Below are 7500 nucleotides of genomic sequence, written 5' to 3' on the forward strand. Positions count from 1 at the left end.
GTAGCTAGCAACCTATTCTTAAGAGCCTTACGAATTTGTTCCCCAGATTTCCTGGAAAAAGAATTTGAACTAATTCGCAAGCAACTTTCATCTTTAAGTATCCTGACCATATAATTGAGAAAGCAATTCAAAAAGCAACGTAATTTTCTACCGATCCCCTAAAGACAAGACCAGAGACACACCCAACAATAAAATAAAAATTCCCCACCTGGAGACGATTAAGAGAGTAACTCACACCCTTGGGAAATCCAACCCTTTTGCATTTACCTACCCAAATACCTTAGCCAAATCCTGATTAACGTCCAACAAAAGACATCGCCCAAAGACTCTGGGGTATATGAGATCCCATGCCAGGACTGTGACCAATCTTACATCGGATTTACAGGTAAATCACTTCCCCAGAGATTAATACAACACAAACGGTCAGTTAGGTATGGACAACAGAACTCGGCTATTTTCAACCATATAAATGAACATAACCATAGAATAAACTGGAATATGTCACGTGTAATTTATAGCAGCAACTGCCGGTACAAGAGTCAAATGATGGAATCGGCCTTAATAAAAGAGAAGCAGGTAATGAACATCTCAAAAGGGAATTGGACATCAGACATCGTCGACGCAGTGTTCATTCAACCAACGCTTAAGAAGATTAAAGGAAGATTATCAGCGGGGGTGACCTTAATTGGCTTACTTGTGGACGAATCTCTTGGTATAAATACCACCTTTTCTGTAAACTTTTCTCATTCATATACCTGAAGAGAGAGACAGCAGTCTCCTGAAATATAGTACTTTTCTCTCCTACATTTTGGTGTTTTTATGGGCTCCTTTTATTAGATGGAATTCTGTTGTTACAGAACATTTTTTACCAGTCATATATATATATATATATATATATATATATATATATATATATATATATATATATATATTATATTTATATTATATAATGCAGTAAACGTACCGATATTTCCTTTCGGATAAGGAATGACTGACAGGCCACACATTTCATGATCAAAACAGATCTGCCTCTCGCGTGTATTCAGAATAGGCATAGGTCCATCGGGTATTAAGGGAAACGAGCGGTAGGCCTACACCCTGACAGGAAGCCCAGAGGATCACCATTTGTAGAAAATGATCGCGAGTGTTCTTTTTTGTCTGACGATGAAAATTGCCTGATAATCAAATAATACTGACGTGAAAAGAAATAATCCCATCTGAAGCAGACTGAATAACTTGGACGCCTCTATCAATTTCTGAAATGTACGTTCCTGCTAATGCGCGAAATTAATCGATTGAGTTCTATTCGTTTGCTTTATATAAACAATGGTCATATATATATATATATATATATATATATATATATGATATATATATTATATAGTATATGTGTCTCTATGAATAAACATGTAACTAGAATCTAACTTTTACCAAAATTACACAAACTTACGATACACTGACGTCTTTTATAACTGGAAAATTGTCTTGAATATATAATTCATACTTAGGTTACATGTATATTCATATTATTTTCAAAGGAAACCAACTAACGTTTGTTCAACAAATTGTGAAATAAAAAAGTTTTCTCATCAACAAAATTGTGAAATATAAGTTTTTCTCACCCCCACTCCTAAGCATCGGTGGTTCAGTGGTAGAATTCTCGCCTGCCACGCGGGAGGCCCGGGTTCGATTCCCGGCCGATGCACAGTTTTGCTTATAAATTTTATTTCTTTTTTTTATTTCTTTAATGTCTGCCCAAGAAAGCAGAAACCTATCCTGTGATGACAAAAATACGAGCGTGCGGCATAACCCAAGGTCTGGAGATTTAATCTCTAGGCCTTGGCGAGATCGATAACAAACTGGAAATCGAGAAGTGACCAGACGCGGGAAAAAAAGAAAATCAAGACTCCGGCTTCCTTTCATCTTAACCCCGCCCCCTCCCCCCCTCCCCCCACCTGAAAAAGAAGAAGAAAAAAAATCTACCTCCTCCCACCACACCCTTCATTCTTCGTTTTCTTCTTTCTAAGCAAATCGGCAAGTCAACAAAAACTGACGCAGTTGGCGTTTGGAAAATTGCATAGCCTCTTCCACTTTCAATGAGCGTCTTTTGTGCGTCTGAGGGACATGTGGGGGGGTCTGGGGGGAGACAGGAGTGTAGGGAAGGGGAAATGTAAGGGGATACGAGGGGACCGGGGGTGGGGTTGTTCGAGAAGTTTTCAAACTACTGCTTTACAGTCCTTTGTAATGACTTAAAACATGAATGCAAAAAGGCGCTCAGAAATGCGAGATTTTCTCAAGTCTTTTATTTTTCGAAAGTCAGCAAATGCAGCAATGGAAAGTTTCCTAAACTTACAACGAAAAAAGTTTGCAAGATATGAAAAGTGGAGAGTGGTGTTTCACACACACACACACACACACACACACACACACACACAGAGAGAGAGAGAGAGAGAGAGAGAGAGAGAGATTGACTAGTGTCTCATACTATTTACGCATGACTACATGAATTATTAATAAAAAAATCCTCATCTGTCAAGTATCGACCGAACCTTCAAAAATATCATTACAAATGAAATTCCCATAAATCATCCAAACTATACTCTGTTTTTTTCCATCTGTCCATCCGCCTGTGGTGTTTTGGCATGGTAACACTGCGTCCCGGGCTTTAAATAGTTACGCTATGTGTAAGTTTTAGGTAAATAAAAGGATATCTGGGTGTACATTTGCAACAGAAAAGTGTTTTAATAATTTACTTTATGCAAATTACACCGTTAATATTCGAAATAGGATATTATTTAAAGCCCAGGAAGCAGTGTTACCATGCGCAAACACCACAGGCGGATGGACAGATGGAAAAAAACAAGAGTATAATCACATTCATAGTACCAGTAAATAGTTTCTAGATAAACGCTTTCAGTGTCACAGTCACTTACGGACCAGCCTAAGGCAAAGAAGAGCTCGTGATTGCATAAGGCCATCTTAATTCAAAAACAACAAACCACTATCGACAAAATGTTGCTTAACCTGAACGGGATATACATAATTTCGTCACGCCACAATCAATGAAAAAGTCAAATGTTTATCAGTCCAACAAAATAAGACCCGTAGGTAGGCAGGCATTACTCAAAGCTCTTCGCAGCGTGCCTTCGGCCCCTAGCTGCAACCACTTTCGTTCCTTTTGCTGTACCTCCTTTCATATTCTCTTTCTTCCTCTTACTTTCCACCCTCACCAAATAAAACTTGATTCATAGGGTAACTGCGAGGATTTCCTCCTGTTGCACCTTTCCAACCTTTTACTGTCAAATTCCATTTTAGCGCTGAATGACCTCATAAGGCCCAGTCCTTGGCCTTTGGCCTCAATTCTATATTCAACTCTATATTCAACACAAAATAATAGGTAATTTACATTCCTTAGGCAAAATCGCAATTTAAACCATAACGGGATATTCAACATACATAACTTCTTTCAATAACTATTAAAGTGAAATGTTGATTATTTCAGCAGAATAACTAGATGCGTAACACTTGTATCTTAGGTGATACTATATAACACGGAAACAGCTACTGACGCCCAGTCCTTTGAAAGATTCGAAAAATAGGGATTTTTGTTCTAAACTTTCCTAACAAGGATGCATTAAACCAGGATTGGATTCAACTGAATTCAACTGATTCTATGTATATATATATAATATATATTCTTATTATATATATTAATATATATATATATATGCATTATATATACTTATGAATATATATATATATATATATATATATATATATATATATATATATATATATTATATATATGTTATGTATATATATATATACTATATATATATATATATGTATATAGTACTTATATATATATAATATATATATATATATATATATATATATATATATATATATATATAATATATATATATATATATATATATATATAACCTGGCGTGGCAAATAGGTATGATGCGACAGTTTTCTTTCCCTGAGATACTTACTGCCTCTGCTTTTGAACAAGACTTGGGCAATATCTGGGTCGCTTCTAAAATATTGCACCAATTTCTAAAACCGGATGGAAACGAAAATATTTCTTGAAAGAAATTCTCGAAAAAGATGTCATCTCGCATTAGGAGAGAATAAAATTCTCTATTTTCTATATATAAAAAAAAATGGAGGTTTGTCACTTCAAAATATACTTCTCTCCCCCGGCAACGATAACTAGAATATGAAACCTCCAGTTATTCATCACGGAAAATTTTTGGAAGAGAAACCTCTCCCGCCATGATGTAGAAAATCCAGTGATAAGCGATTTTCTGGACAATTACCAGCATTCCGAAACTTTATGACACAAGGAGGAATGACCGACTGTTAACATTAAGTTCAATGTATACACAAGTAGACGAACACACTTATATAATTCGTATATATACGTAGTATATAATGTATGCAAAATATATAAAATTCCATGATGTTTTTTCGGTACATCCAATAAAATCTCAGGTGTTATTTAAAAGATAACTTGCGATAATTCTGCTTGGGGCTTTAAGCGTATAATTTACTTCTAAATCCTCCCAATACACCACCGTCTTGTGTAGATATATGTATGTATGTATGTACGTATATATATATATATATATATTATATATATATATATTATATATATTAATATATTATTTCATTAGTGTGTTCTGTTGCTCGTGGTTCCGGTCGAAGTTCTTCCGTAATAGGATTGATGGACTTAGTATCACCACGTTTAATTTAGAAGAAAAACATCAGATTTTTTAAAACTACATATATTTTTCAAAAACGATAGATACTGTATGTATACACACACACACACACACACACACACACACACACACACACACATATATATATATATATATATATATATATATGCGTGTGTGTGTGTGTGTATGTATATAACGCCAACCACTGCAAAAAAAATACGTTCACTCGAATCACAAGACGCTGTTCCGAAGTACACAGCAGTTAGGGATCTTCCCCTGCTTTGTTTTCCTTCCTCTAATAATGTTCTTGAGCCGACATGACCATCTTCCTCCTTCGCCTGAAGCCTTTGTAAAGTCAAGTAAGAACTTTAGGTTATAGTACTGAGAAGCACAACCAACTTATTGTTATGCCCCTCCTTACACTGCACCAATATGCAGTAAATGTACCTCGCTGTCGAACTTTCCAGTTCCAGAAGACCTTTATTCCTCACACTGTTGGACTGTGGAACTATCTCCCTCATGATGTCGCGAAGTTGGAACTTCAGAAATTCAGGACTGTGGAACTGTCTCCCTGATGGATGTCGCAAAGTTGTTACTTCAGAAGTTCAATCGAAAATGCAATGCATTACTACCCTAATAATATTCTTCTTGCATTTCAATGTTTTTAGCTTACCTATTAATTAATTTATTTAATTTTGTTAACAAGTGGGGTATCTTCTTTCTATATATCTCTTTACTTTCTCTTGCTTCTTCCTAATGAACACCTTTATTCTTTGGAAGCTTGAATATCAAGTCAATGGCCCCTTTGGGGGTTGTTCCATATGAATATGTTTCATCTTCTGAAAATAAATAATAATTAATAATAATAATAATAATAATAATAATAATAATAATAATAATAATAATAACACACTCCATGACATTCCGGCACCGTTCAGTTGCTCATTTCATAACAGTTTTGGCTCCCAAGTCGCTACCAAAAGAAAATAATCAGACACGATCTCAACAGATATCCTGAATCAACGAAGTGTCTAGGACTATGTCCATACATCACGCTTAAATAAATCGTTTTGAGTTGATCAAAAACCGTATGCAATACGGATTCTAACTCACGTGGAATATGTGTGGCGTCACCTCGTTCTCCTAATTAAGCATGCAATCATTTCGAAATGAGCAGAAAAAAATAATTTAAAAAAATAATAACGAACGGGAGCCTTTTTAAATGGTACAGATGAACTCGGACACATTATCTGAGTTCCCTTAATCTTAACGATTTGGTCAAGTGAGCAGACAGTATATTTTTAGAATGATTGAAGCTTAACACCTCTAATTATGTTTTTTTTTCTTCTTCTTTTTTGGTATGTCCTAGTCCCAATGGCGCCAGGAAAACACTTGCATTGGCAGATGTTCTAATGGTTATCAGACAAGTGCAAAGCCCGATGGTATATAGAGGCATTCACGGTCACCGCCCACGCACACATTTATTACTTCTATTTCAACCTATATTTAGACCTACGATTGACAACCACTTGTGCACATACGCGCGCGCGCGCACGCAAACACATACATACGTGGATCACTTAATGCTGGCTAAACTTACTTGACTTTCATCTAGACGTGACCGTACGCCTACTATGGCACTTCATAAAACTCTTCTTCACAAGTGGTCGCTGGTCAGAACAAGTGGGACTGCTTCCCACTTCCCCATCGGGGAATGGGATGATTATTTAGAAGGTGTCGGCGGTGCAATGCTTCCTCGACAAATGTTAAGAGTTCTTGTGCGTGTGCGGTCAAAACACCCAATGTTACGTTACGTCATTCTAGTTTATCAATATTTTGGTTATTTTTGCCCGGTTTTTCTTGGAATTATTTTCATCATCGGCAAACTTATCATCAATTATAATTATCGACACCGTTGACATCACCAAACCAGGGAGAAAAGTGTGAAGTACAATAAAAAAAAAAAAAAAAGTTAAGAACCCTAGGAAAAGAGCAGAATAGTGGTAAGAGACGTAAATACAGAATTGAAACTATAGTTATAACTAACATTAATATTATCAGTAATTTATCCATTCCTAGTGCTGATTTAAAAAAAAAAAAAAAAAAAAAAAAAAAAAAAAAAAAAATCTTTCCATGAATAACATAAGAAATTTCTTTAGTTAAATAACACTGACAAACACACAAACATATATACATAATATATATACCATACATATATATATATATATATATATATATATTATATATATATATATATATATATTATTATCCCTCAGAGAAACACTTCTATGAGACGCATGAACTTGAAATGTAACCTTGCAGTTTTAACAAGAATTTTAGTCATTATCATTTCCCTCTACTCATCTCTCGTCTCTTATTTCATTTTTTTTCATTTGTTCTCTTGCAGATTTCACATCTTATCATTTCTATTTTTATTCTTTTCCGCAGGTAGATATTCTGTTCCACAGAAGTTGGTCTCATGTGTTGTAGGTCAAGTGATTCTGAGCACAGAATAATAATAATAATAATAATAATAATAATAATAATAATAATAATAATAATAATAATAATAATAATCATAATAATAATAATAATAAAAAATAAATAATAAATAATAAATAATAAATAAATATATCAATCAATTAAACGCATGGGGATTATTCACTCATTTGTTGTCTATTATATTCTGTCTATACTAGCCGTCTTCCAGTCCGTGGTCAGTCTCCCTTACCCCTGTCAGCCCTCTATACAAAATGAAGGCAGAACCTAA

The 7500-nt window shown here is 34.8% G+C and overlaps 1 long non-coding RNA gene and 1 other non-coding gene across 2 annotated transcripts in view; one reads left to right on the forward strand and one right to left on the reverse strand.

Annotated features, from left to right (window-relative positions):
- LOC135196748 (uncharacterized) overlaps window positions 1-7500 on the reverse strand; it is a 475624-nt gene that overhangs the window by 195087 nt on the left and 273037 nt on the right. The window lies entirely within an intron of this gene.
- On the forward strand, window positions 1635-1705 carry Trnag-gcc (transfer RNA glycine (anticodon GCC)). The gene has a single exon. It is a non-coding gene; the product is annotated as a tRNA-Gly (tRNA).

The sequence above is a fragment of the Macrobrachium nipponense genome, chromosome 18 (genome assembly GCF_015104395.2).
Source record: "Macrobrachium nipponense isolate FS-2020 chromosome 18, ASM1510439v2, whole genome shotgun sequence".
Lineage (NCBI taxonomy): Eukaryota > Metazoa > Arthropoda > Malacostraca > Decapoda > Palaemonidae > Macrobrachium > Macrobrachium nipponense.